The following is a 13,992-nucleotide window of genomic DNA, read 5'->3' as shown; positions in this document are numbered from 1 at the left end:
CAAGGGATATTCCTCTGAATTTATAGCCTAGCAAGGATTCTAAATGGATTTAAAAGGTAGGCAAATGTAGCTATTGCATTTTCATGAATAACTCTCAAGGGATGCAACTGACACGAAGTAAGGATATCACTTCTCCTTTCCAAACACTAGCAGTGCTTCCAAGCTGTGGAGAGAATTTCAGTGAGACACAAGTAGAAGGTTCCTTGAGTGAAACTTGGAACATAATCCTCATTATAGTAGAGAGTCTATTGATTTTGTTCATCTCTATATTTTTAGCACCTGCCACCGTCGCTGGTGCCACATAATAGGAGCTCAACAAACATACTCATACATCACTGAGCCTGTTTAGGAAACCATACATGTGAGATGTACGATAACTACGCTATCGTGTGTGTACTCCCCGATGTATGTGAGTGAGCGGAAAGGAAGATTATCTGGAAGTGATGGAGTAACCTTCATCAGAGCCAATTAAAAAACTTCTTGTGATTTCATTTGAAAAGTTACATTAATTACAGGAAAAGCTATCTACAGCTTACATCTTTGTACCTATAGCAGGCACCTGTAGCATGTTAGTGTCCCAGCCATATCCCTACAGCTTTTACATTGTAGTCCCCTCTGTTCTCCAGCTACCAGTATCTTCATCTCTTTGCCAGGGGCCTCATCTGGCTGATCCTGTCAGGGCCGGCTTCTTGAGGTATGCCAGAGCAGTCTTACACGTTCCTAGACTCAGAAGAGGATCTCATGCTTGGGATTTAATTCTCTGCTGCTGCCGTACTGAAATTCTTAGTAAGTTTAACTCTGTGTTCTGCAAGTGAACTCCAATGGGACAGTAGAACATGCACAGGCTTTTGGGACCTCCACTCATATGCACTCCCTCATCCTGCTGCTTCCTGCCTCTTCCCTACCCTGATGCAGTGACTTCTGCTACCTTCTGCTTATGGCCAGGGGAGTCTGGACACAAGTTGAGAATCAGGGTCAGGCACATGCATACAACACATCAACACATCCCATGTGCCCAGTTGTGGGATGCGTTCAGGGTGGGACTAGGCAACTGTGAGGATCTGCAGTTGCCCTGGTAAGTGTCCCTGTGCCAGAGGGAGGATGACATTAAATAAACAAACACACACACACACACACACACACTTACTCACATGCACACAAATGCATGCACACTCACACCATAAGAGAGAGAGAGAGAGAGGCAGTTTCCTGGCTTTTGGAGCATGAGCTCCACATTCTCACTGTGATCTGGGCCAGGCAAATCCAGTAGTTGACTTGGTGGAACTCTCTCTGCCCATGGGCATGGCAGACCAGCAGTGCCTGAGAATGAATCTCTACTCCACTTCCTTCACCCCATCCTTAACTAGCGGCTGATTGTTGGAGCTGGTGGGAGAATTCTGTGTTCTCCAGTGGCTCCAGAGTTCTCCAGCAGGATCCAGCTCCTTTTACCATGTGGTAACTTGCTTGATAAAGTACTCTTGTTGGCCACCTTCCCTTCTCTGTCTCACTTCCTCACTTCCCTGCTGGTGCTTCCCACCATATTACCTGTCTAATTTTGAACATGTGACTAAGCATTTCTGCACAATGGAGATGAAATGGATTGGAAGAGATTATGCATTTGAAAGAAACTTTTAAAAGGTCTGGTATACAGTAGGTGTTCAATAAATGTTATTTAAAGTTTTATATCAAGTACTCTTCTCCTTCTTTAATACCATCTAATACCAGATAATGTCATGAGATATGCTAAAGTCATTAAATTTTTTAATCTTATATTTGGCTTCAGAGTGCATTTAATTTTGTTTAAAAATTGATTCAACTTTATTGTCTATATTTTATTCCTCCTTCATTTTGGTGACCTCTAGGAAGTGTAAAAATGCTAATTTTCCTTTGATTTTTAAAAATATCTAGAGTTTTAAAAGTAAAGCAGACTATAATAGAATGTTATAGTGGTAATTCTAATGTTCAGTTTCCTGTATTTCCTTGTCATTTGATGTCAGATAAAAGTCCTAGCTAAATGTACCCTAAAATTTCTCATTATAAAAAAATAGCTTCAACATTGACTAAGCCTTTCATCCAAGCACCTGAAATCCCTTTATAGGCATTAGCTAATTAAGTTTTAAAACACCTCCATCAGGAGAGTAAGAATTAGAACACATGGACTAGAACTACATATGCTAGCTAAGAAATAGGGGCTCATGCTAGATCTGTCAGGGTAAAACTGAAAAGATCACAGCACAATCTGTTCATTTCCATCATCTTAATGACTGCTGTGGAACTCCAACTTTAAAATAGTTTTTTAAAATTGTATTTACATAAAAGTAATGCATGCATATGCTTACAAAAATCAAATAGGACTGGAAAGGCTACAGGAATATCAACAATTTCCTTCTCCATATCTCCCAATCCCAGGTATTGTTTCCCAGAGACAATCTTGCTTTAACTATTAGCGTCTGTATTTATAAATAGTATGTTTATATTGCTATTCTTGATTTACCAATGTTAGATACTGTTTATGCCCTTCTGTGATAAATGAGGATTTGGCTATTACAACACAACCACCACCACCCCTCCTCCTTTCCTTCCACTAGAGATATATCACTTTTAATTAAATCACCTAACAGTGTTTAGAGTATTTTGAGCATATGTAAATGTTCACTGTGGAGTCGAGTAGTTGTACTATCAGTCAAATAGTTGTACTATGGTTACATTTTCTTTCTTACACAGGCTTTTAGTTTTGCTCCTAGAATTCCTAATTATTTTACTTTGTTCTTGCAGTTCTTCTTATAACCATGCTTATTTTTTTCTGAAGTCCCATCATACCAGGTATTTATGAAATGAGTCCCCTCTCTCTCCCACCCCAACCACAAAAAGTTTCCATCTCAACTTTCTGCTTCCTCTGGGGCTGCTGCTCTCCAGACCTGTTGCATCACTATCCTGGGATGAATCTTGACTACTCCCCTGGCTTGTAGCTGCTATTTCCTGGATTTCATGGCTTTCTGTTTCCTTATTATTCCCTATAGTACTAGAGGCAAATTTTATGAGTCTTTGCTGATTGAAAATATTTTTCATCTACTTTCTACCCCACACTTGATAGATATTTTATCTAGGTATAAAATTCTAGGTAGAAACTCATTTTCCATCAGAATTTTGAATGGATTTTTTTGTTGTCTTCTAAAGATAATAAATGATTTACTATGAATAAACTGAAAGGTAATGGATTCAACATACCATGGTCTAGCTTGATGGCCAGCCCCATATATAAGTATCTTAAGAATTCTTAGGGAATAAAAGAAGAGTACAGATTACACAGGAACAAGATTTTGGTTTAAGGCAGGACTGGCTGCATAATTTGCGGGGCCCAATGCAAAATGGAAATGTGAGACCCTTTGTTAATAAATTAAAATTTTCAAAGCCATGACAGTAGAGCATTAAACAAAGCACGAGGGCCTTTAAAGTGCAGGACCCTGTGCAGTTGCACAGGTAGCACACCTGTGCAGCTGTCCCCGGTTTAAGATCTGGCTCTATAGACCATCTCCTCAGTCTCCAATTCCTCACTTAGCTTCACAGAGCCTTACAGTCCCATTTACAAAACAGGAAGAATAATATCTGTCCTTCCAACCATCCAGGGTTGTGGGGAGTTATATATAACATAGTAAAAATAATATATGTGTAGTACGAGTACTATGTAAATCATAGTAGTGTAAAGAAGAGTAAGTATACGTTAAGTACTTTCCTGTATCATTGATAAAAAGCGTTAGGTCGGTGTGTGCTTCACTGTATCCTGGTTTATGGCTGGATGACTGGCATATAGACATTCATAGCTTCAAATATATATTGTAGAGCCACCCCAACACTAGACTTTTGCACCAGAGAAGTACAGCTCATTGATTATGACATCATAATCTGAAGCCCTAAAACAACGGACTTTTTAATCGCGCTTCTCTGCTAACTTCACCTTACAGTTAGCATTTTAGAGTCAGCACTTGTGTCTGTCGTCAGTTGTGAAACACGGGTGGTAACTGAGAATAGGGTTTACATTATTCTGTCCTGTGTTTCATCTGGCATCCCTATTAAAGCAACGTGCTTTTATCCAATTTCAAGCTGTACGCAGTGGTAAGTGTGTACAGACTCTCTGTTTCGGTGTCCGAATCCTAAATTAGTTACTAATCAGCGTACATGGTTTTATCATGACCCAGACACACCCATTCTTTTACATAATGTCTCTGGCCACCTTTGCACTATGGAGCAGTAGAGTAGTTGCAAGAGAGACCCTGTGGCCTGTAAAGCCTACATATTTACTATCTTGAACTTAAAAGTTTTCTGGCCCCCATTAGACCAAGTGTCCTGAGTTCTCACTACACAGCAACCACCCAAAGAAACCACGCTAGCACCCTCACATTGTTGCCGCCCTCTCTGGAAACAGATCACCCAGCAGCAGGTAGCATTCCTCCAGTCAGACCATCCTGACTCCCCACCTCCTGGTGTCTCCCCCATCTCCTGATAATCTGCTGCTGCTCTGGTGGGTCTGACCTCAGCTTCTTGTCATAACCACAACCCACAGTTCCCTCGAACATAACATCTGCTCCTGTTAATCAGAGAGAAGAGACGTGCAGATCCCATTAAGATGCAACACCCCACCCCAGCAGCTAACTCAGAATCGTCAAGTGCTTTCTCGTGCAATTTTGGAAAATTTTGTGCATTTTTCTTCACAGTGTATATTTTCACTCTTAGCCACTACGGCTATTAAACATCTTATTATATACCTAGCACTCTATTATCTAAGAGGGAGGGGGCTAGAAGATGGAGAGAAGGCTGATTGAGGGAAGAGGGAAGGGACAAAGGATGGTGGGTGAGAGAAAATAATCAAGAAAAACGAACCAGTTTAGTGACAGACTGTATGACACAGGGTGACTGACTGACTGACCAAATGCATAAGTAGATAAATATATGGGGGATCAAGGGAGTGACTGTGAAACAGTTTGCTAAGAAGACAGAATCTGAACTTAGCTAGTCCTTCAAGGGTGGTGTAGATTTGGAGAGTCGTTATAAGGGGAGAGTATTTTATATTTATATTAATTTTTTAATAAATAGGTGAAATGAGTTCTGTGTCTAAACAGCCAACAACAGAGGTCACAAATTGTGGAGCCAACTCCCTCCCCAGTCTCCCACCCACTGTTACCGTTGACCTGCCGCCCAGTCTCTGCAGCAGTAAATTGCAAAAAGTCACCTCCAATCAGTCCACTAGAACATGGCAACTGTCTCTGGCTGAACCAATCAGGTAAGGGCATCCTCTCCTCCAACAAGGTGGGCAGGCCTGCAGGAGGGCACAAACTTAGGTGGACAGGGATGGCTTTCAGTCTCCATTTGCATACCCGGGGCCAGGCACCATCATGCATATGAAAATCTGACCAATAATACATTGCAGATCTGAAATGAGTGAATCCTCAGCTGCATCTTCTGTTTAGACATACCTGGTTGCAATCTCCCAGTGTGTTAAAATGACTTAAATTAGCATTTGACAGCATGCTCTGTTGATGAGACTGACTAACTGGTTACTCTTGTACACTGTTGGTGGGAAAAATAAATCACAGAGAGGAATTTGACAAACTCTAGGACAGTTACATGTGTATTTACCCTTTGACACAGCAATTCCAATTCAAGGCATCTATTGTAAAGACATACTGGCAAAATACAAAATAACTTATGTCCAAGGCAATGCTTTATGAATATATTTTAGAATAGCAGTCAGCTGGAAGCAACCAAAACTTCTATTAATAACAGAGTGGCTGAATAAACAAGGGTTGACAAACTTTTTCTATAAAAGTAGTAAATATTTTAGGCTTTGTGGGCTTATGGTCTCTATTGCAATACTCAACTCCACCATCCTAGCACAAAAGCAGTCATAGATGATAATGTGGCTGTGTTTCAATAAAACTTTTTTAGTGGACACTGAAATTTGACTTCTGTATAGCTTTCACGTATTATTCTTCTTTTGACTTCGTTTTCATCCACTTAAAAACATAAAACTCATTCTAGGCTGCAAGTCCATACAAAAACAGATGGTAGACTAGATTTGGCCCTCAGGCTGTAGTTTGTCAATCCCTGGAAGAACTATGGTATACCCCCACAATGTTACCCTATAAAGTTAGATAAAGAAATGAGGATAATTTCTATATACTGATATGGATCCAAATTGGTAAATGAAAAAAACAAGGGCAGAATGGTGTTTTTTAACGTATGCTATTGCTTGTGTAAGAAATTGAAAGAAATATGAGTACATATGTATAATATTTATATTTTCAAAAAGAAATGATGGAAGGATAAACAAAAAATTAATTAAAGAAGTTACTTATAAGGGGAGGGACAAAACAGGGTGGTATGAGCAGAGACGGGAGCAATATAACTTGTCAATATAACTTGTAATATTGCTTTGACTTTGAAGTATAGTTTTCACACAATTAACAAACAAAATGAAGTCACAAAGAAAACAATTGATTTAGCTATACACATTTTTAAAATGGAGATATTTTACAAAGAATCTAAATTTCCTTTCTCTTGAAATATGGAAAGGTCTGTCTGGCATCACCGAGTCTGCTTTCCCATGTGGCAGACGTCTGAGGAAGTCACGTTTTAGCAACTTCCTTTTCATTAAGATATATATTCTCTTGGCCTGTATAGGCATTTAAGTTTGCAACTTCTTCCCCAAGAGAAGCAAATGAATTATTATTTGATGCTTAGTATGGCAAAAATAGGAACCTATTCAGCATGGAGCACAAGCATGCAATGATAAAAGAGTGTTTCAGGCAGATTACCTGTCAGTGCTATATGTAATGATTAGGAGAGGGGAAGAGCCTGATTGCAGAAAATCAGCGGATAGACAAGTTTCCGAAGGGGCTATCCACAAGGTCTGCCCCGCTCTCTGACGAGCTTGACGCTGCGCCGGGCATGGATCCCACATGCCTGCGGCGCCCAATACATCACTACCATTCAAGTGGGGCTCGGGCCTCAAGTCCTGGACCACCCTCACACTCACCTCCTGGGCCCTCAGGGCCTGCAGAAGCCGGCAGCTTGACCGCCTCCTCCGCCAGAGCCCGGCGCCGCTTGGGAAGGGGCCGCTGTTGAGACTGGGGAGCCTGGGGTGGTGGATGGCCAGCCACGCCGTGCTTGTTGGGACTTGTGCGTGACCACGTGGCTCCACGCTGGCAATGCGCCGCGGCCGAGGTGGGGCTTTGGGGTGACCACCCTCAGGCACTGAGGCGGTCGGGAGGGGGACCATGCCTCACCTTTCCCCAGCATGCATAGAGTGCTTTGCAGAGATGACATGCGGGGTGCGAGGCAGGATGGCAACAGGAGACGTGGCTGACTAAGCCTTCGGGGGTGGAGCAGCCGGTGCATGAGTCCGCGAAGGGCACCCTGGTCCGGCGCTCTGAGGCAACTCCCACTACCCCGGGGCCACTCCCACTACCTCGAAACCACAGCTCGGCCACTAGAGGTGACTGCGAGTCCCTCCTCAGAGCTGGAGGACAGGTCACCGTGCAGGGAGCAGCCTCAGGAAACCTCCATCAAGTGCTTCAAACATGATGGCCGCCCGCAGCTCCTCTGCTGAACTCGGGTCAGCTGTTGAACTCAGGCCACAGGGTATGGATGGAATGTTTTGCTTTGCTTTGCTTATTAACCACCAGTAGTGTGTCTCTGGCGGGAGGTGGGTCACACGGGAGCCCGATCAACCAGCCACCACTGGGAATAAAAACATTATTGCTTAAATAATAGGCGGGGGTGGGGGATGAGGAGGAGATGAGAGAGAGAGGGAGGGAGGGAGAGAGAGACAAAGAGAGAGGGAGACCTGGACTTGAATCCATTTCTCCTGTTCTGTACAGCATCCTTCCTCTCACAATATACTAACTTAGGTCAGCTGATTCAGTTCTATGTATTCTTGGCTTATGTCAACAAAAAAGCAAATATATTAAAATGGGATGATGTCTGCAGACGCTTCCGGCTCTAAGATTTCTATCCGTTAGGAAACTGTGTGTGGGTGGGTGGGCGTGGCTGTGGGGAAGAGGTAGTAGTATTCGGCTTCCATTCTTCCCCCTGCCTCCCACTTCGCTTTAACTGTAAAGCAAACAAGAAAATAGAATATATTTGATCTAACAAGCCTATGGAAATTATACTGTAGCTGGTCCAAAACAATGACTTCCGGGGTCACCCTGTCACTACAGGCACTGGGAGGCTCTCGTAATGTCTCATCTTTTGCAGGTAGATTACCTCCACCTTCACCTTCACCTTCCACCCAAATACTCCCCCAGAAGCACGGGTTTTAGTTAACAGACTATACACACTGGCATAAATGCTAGATCTTACAGTTGTGCTTGTTTCCAGAGCATTCAAAATGAAATAGCTATTAGAATGGTCACTCCTGCTTCACGTGAATATAGCTTTAGGTAAATCTCTTTGTAAAAATTAAATAGCTTCTTTGTGGCCGTCTTCTGTCAATTAGAATGATAAACTCATTTTCCTTTCAGCCTGGGAGAAAGATCCTGGAGAAGTGTTAGAAAGATTGGTAAATCATTCTTTCTTTTGCACTTCCTCAACTCTATGGCTTGTATTTCCCTTGTACAAGGGAGACTCCTTTTCAATATAGTCTCTAATTTTGAGAAAAACAAACTGCCAGGAGCTGAATTGCTGTCCTGTGGCCAACAGGCAATTCCTAGCTTCTAACTTCTGGCTCTAACCTCTCTGTGTCCCTCTTTGAATTGTGAAGATAAGTGGCACAGTAGATCACTGTAGGCTGCCCTGCCTTGTGAGAAGACCTTTGGGTACATGTACTTTCCTATTTATTCCCTGAGCCAAAGACTACATACAGCAGAAATTCTTCAGAACAAAGATACACCTCAAACATCAAGTATTATAATCTTTGTATAGAGTACCAGGAAATCCAGAATCCTAGGGACAAAATAAAATTGGAGGTACAATTCTCAAATATCTAGAAATCATTCTTTAAAGAGGATTCCATTCATGATTAACATATCCGAGATTGTTTATTGTATAAACCTAGGAGAGTAACTCAGAGTTATGGTTTCTACAATTAGAAATCACACTTGCAAAAATATTCCTAATTCTACTCACTCCACATGTTCAATACACACATGCACACATACATGCCCTTCAAGAGAAAAAAAAATCAAGAAAATACTGCTTCAAATACACTTTTTTTTTATATTTCAAGGTAATAACCACAGCTACCAGGACAGGCTTCTTGGGATCTTCAAAAGCATCAATCAGTTTCATAGTTAGCAGCACCACCTTTCTTTGGGGAACACTTTGTATGAGGTAGAATGTGCCCCTGTTCTCACTAGGGCAGACAAGGGAGCTGGACAGAGAGGATGAGAGCAGAGTGAGCCAGCCTGCCCTCCGTGGAAGGGCGGGAGGGGAGAGTTAGTCAGCACTTACTCTCCCACCCGCTTCCCAGATGCCTCTTACTGTTTTTTTTACCTTATTTGTCTTGTCCTTCTAAACTTGGACCATTTGCATAATTCAATAAAAAGATGTCTCTAACCTTGCCATAAACCCTGGACAATTAAGTTGGATTTTCAAGAACTGCTTGACACCACTTTCTCTGGACCAGATTTTCAAGTTTGGGATCTGAAACTTGAAAGCATAGGAAAGGGAAATCTCCATACAAAGATGTTTTTTAAATTGTTTTTCCCACTCTTCTCTTTTTCTCTTCTCTCTCTACCTTTTTTCTACCTCTCAATTTATAGAAGGGGGAAATATGTGAATAAATATAGAATATATTCATGAAAAGCATTCTGTTCCTTGCTTTTATTCATTTGTTCCTTTAAGAAATATTCTTTGAACACATCTGTATTTTAGCTAAGTGCTGGGTATGTATGTAGTAATCAACAAAACAGAGAAAGCCACAATGAAACGTATATTCTTGTGACACTAAATCAAAATCCTTGAGCGTATCTACATATTTGCAAAATAAATGTAATGGAAGACTGTAAACAATTTATTTGTAAGTAGAGGTCTACTCATTTTTCTAATTTCTCTAGAGTTGAAATCGGTTTTATCCAGCAAACTTGCATTTTCTAGTACTATGAGAGAAGAGCTCAGATAAAAATAGTCCTTTATTTGATGTCAGTGGGGCTTACTAAATAAAGTGGTAGAGTAAAGGCAAAAGCAGTGAACCATATATACTTTCCTTTAGATGTGTAAGGAAAGAATTTATAATCTCAATGTGAATGGGAGAGTCTGCTTAATACTGTAAAGACTCAAACCCTTCTTAGATTACACCTTTGTAATCCAAGCAATGTAAAGGAAACAGAGAACACACAAACAGAAAGGAGGAATTTTTCTAGACATTATCTTGGTTAAACTTTAAAACTTTGTTATAAATCCATGAAATACAGTCTACCCCAAAGTAGGCCCATTGGAACCACCTTCAGTGGAACTACTGAACTAACCAAGATAATGCAATTATAACTTGCTTTCTCATTGATACAATGCTTTATTAACACACACCCCCCCCCCGATTCTCAAAACAGATCTTTGAGGAAAGTATCATCACCATCCTCATTTAAAGAACAAGGGTTTAGGTGATATACTCATAGCAAATTAGTGAGTAGGGAGAATGAGCTTCAGAACTTGGCTTTCTGAAACCAAAGCCTGTGGTCTTGCTGCTGAATCACACTGCTAAGCCTTACTGTAAATCAGAGAGTCCCTGAGGCTGTCTGGAGAGGAGCGACAGACAGATTTCATACAGTAAAATGGCAACTGAACAATCAGATTCTGCCGTCTTTCTCCACTTCATGGAGAGCAAGGGGTCACAACCTCATTTCATCCTAGTTTCCTTCAGAGATCCATTAAAGGATCGTACACTCAAAAGCAAAAGGGCAGATAAATCCTAACTTTTAACATGTTTTTGAGGCACTTTATGATTGGCACCTGTAGAAACAAACTTGGCTCAAGTAAGACCCACATTTCCTCCATGAGTGTCTTTCATAAAGAAAGAGGCAAAAGAAAGGGGACAGAAGTCTCTACATAAAGTGAGAACTTACAAGCATGCTGAGAACATCTCCTCCCAGAACAATATTTGGCGGAGAGGGTTCTTCAGAAGCCTGATTTGCTTTTTAGAGACCTAAAATCCTGAAAAGAGGTGCGCATGTCCCAATAATTTCAAACTTTAAGGAAAAGGAAATTCCTGCCCTCAAGAAAGATGGTAATAATTGCAGTAATAGTAATAATAATAATAATAATAGCAGTATGGAAATATAGGACACCTTTTCCTTAATTTGTCTCCATTATTCTGAATTAATGCCACTTTAGGCAACTAAGTATCCTTGAATTATTTTTCATCCTGGAGTATTTAGGTGGAATATAGCCAATTTCCAAGTATAAGAAAAACGGATTTCTAAAATCATAATAGTTGTGCTGGACTGATATTGTTGGTTGGCCAACCCTACAATCATCTCTAAAATGATTCTTGCAGAAGGCTAGGAAGGCCCATCCTAGGCACAGGCACGTGACCCAGTCCTAGCCAAAGAAACATGAGGGAGATCTCTTGGAAGGCTTTTGGGAGGAGTTTCAATATACTGTTGAAGAGATGTTGTTGGCTTTGAATTCTCCCTTCTTCTTGCCTTTCACTTGGCTATAATGCCTGGAGCTGTTGTAACCTTTTCGTGACCTTGAGCATTGAGGTTATGAGGGTGAAGAGCCAGATACATATGGAGACCATGGCAGAAAGACTGAAAGAGTCTAGGCCTTAGATGTTGTTCATTAGCTGAACTAACACCAGCAGTTGGCTACTTCCAGCCTTTCCATTATAAGAGAAAGTAAATCCCTTTGTTTAAACAAATGTACCTGAGATGATCTGTAATGTGCAGCTGAAGATATTCAGCTGGTAACACTGTGTAGCTTTGAGCAGGTTACTTAAAGGGTTTGAACCTAAGTTTCCTCGTGTATAAAATATAAGAACGTTGAACCCTTTTAGATCTAAGAATTCTCTGATTCAAAAAGTACACTGGCCCTATCGTATTCAGAAACAAATTTTTACAAAAAAAGTACTGTACTCATTTCAAGCTTCTGTTTTATTTTATAGATTAGCATTTTATAATTAGCGTTATCTCTGCAGAGCCATGGAGACATGAAACAGTATATATGTTAAACATATTTTGCTGTTGTTTACTGTTTCAATGGTTATATTACTTTAATGAAAAGTGTTTTGTGTCTTCATAATACTTCATAAGTGGGGATCCTAGTCAATGCAATGGGAATACTCCACTGGACGCATAGGGAAAGCCAAAACGCACAATTTATACTTGCCCATACAAACACTTATGTAACTATTGGCCTATCACTGAGGAGTATCTATTTTAAGGGGACTAAGACTTAACTACAAAATGCCTATCAATCCAGTCTTACTCCGAGCTCAGCACAAGGAAAATACCTTTTCCAATGACAATTTTGAAGAAAAAGTCTTTCTATTGTTGCTATTTAAAGATCACTATGGGAGGTAATGCTTGGTCACTGAAAAAATCTCCAAAGGCAAAAGAATGAAAGTAAGGGATTTCAAAAGCACTTTCTAAGTAGATTTGTAACAGCACACCTGCAAGTAATGAATGTTACCTTCATTTTCAATAGACCATATTATCATAACAAAAACTATTGTGTCTTCTCACACATAATTTTGACTTTTAAATGACAGAAGGGTCTTAGCTCTGTCTGAAGATTAAATTCCTGAGAAATTACATTTATTTGCAGCCTTAAAAATTAGAATTTTTAAAAAGCAATTCTGGTGAGTAGAATCTTTCAGAGTATAACATTTGGGGTGAAAAACTCAATGTGTTATGACTTTTAGGTGCTTCAATTTTTTAACATGTTAATATGTCAAAAATAGCTAATACACACAGTGTTTCTGCTCTTAACATTTCAATAGTTATAAATCAGCGTGATTCATGATATAGCTCTACTTCTATATTTGGCTTAAATGGTAAAATACTTTAAAGATTCAGTTTAGTATACTACTCTTTTTTTAAGTTTCTTTTAAAAACTTTGAAACAGATTCATATTATACTGGATTTAACATGAGTAATAAATAAGTAAAAAAGAATTTACACTAAGCTGACAACTTGTTTATAGTTTTTATAGATGGAGCTTAAACTAGTCAGAATCTCACAAAATTTCTGAGAACTTAAGAAAATCAAATAGAATTTGTGTTGCTTCTGTGGAAGCAAATCCTTATAAATTTGTTCTTGTCTCTGTTTGACAGACGATGGTAAACAGTATAATGGTACTTTTCCCTACTGGGGTGGCATTTCCAGTCAGCTTAATTACCCACACTTAGGGTGTTCTCTAAGCAACAGAGATTATCTCTTCCTCAGTCTTCCTTACCAGCAAGAAACCAAAAGCAAAAAAGTAGACATTTCACTTTCATTAACCTCTCCCTTTTGGAGACAAATCGGACAACTGAGAGGATAGTTTGGAACTCTAGTAACTAACCTCTACTTGGCCATCAATAATACTGCTTTGCATTTTAACTACATTCCTGTGATTGTCACCGAATTGGTCAGGTCCCAACCCAGCCAAGACCCCCTGTCCAATAACGAAACCAATGCTGAGACTAGAATAACACAGGCTTCATTCAGTGGGCAAAGAATGGAAAAGCAGGAACCTAGTTCACAAGTCATTTTCTCAACCCAGTTCAGGTGGAGATACCAAATATACGGGAGGGTCGAGGTAAAAGGGGGAGAATTGGAAAGAATGGGAGGAATATTCATGATTTATCCGAGAACAGGATGTTCCTTAAACTCAGAACTGATGCAACTCTCCTTTTCAGTCCTTGTACAGGCTTTTCGGGTTGTTGTCATGGCAGTTGCCAACTGTCATGGCAGGGGTGGGTGTGTCATTTAGCATGCTAATTCATTACAATGAGCATATAATGAGGCTCAAGTTCTACTGGAAGTCAAATTCTCCACCAGTTGGTTCTAGCCCATT

The sequence above is a fragment of the Vicugna pacos genome, chromosome 1 (assembly GCF_048564905.1).
Source record: "Vicugna pacos chromosome 1, VicPac4, whole genome shotgun sequence".
Lineage (NCBI taxonomy): Eukaryota > Metazoa > Chordata > Mammalia > Artiodactyla > Camelidae > Vicugna > Vicugna pacos.
The sequence above is the reverse complement of the archived record's forward strand: the minus strand, read 5'-3'. Positions refer to the sequence as shown.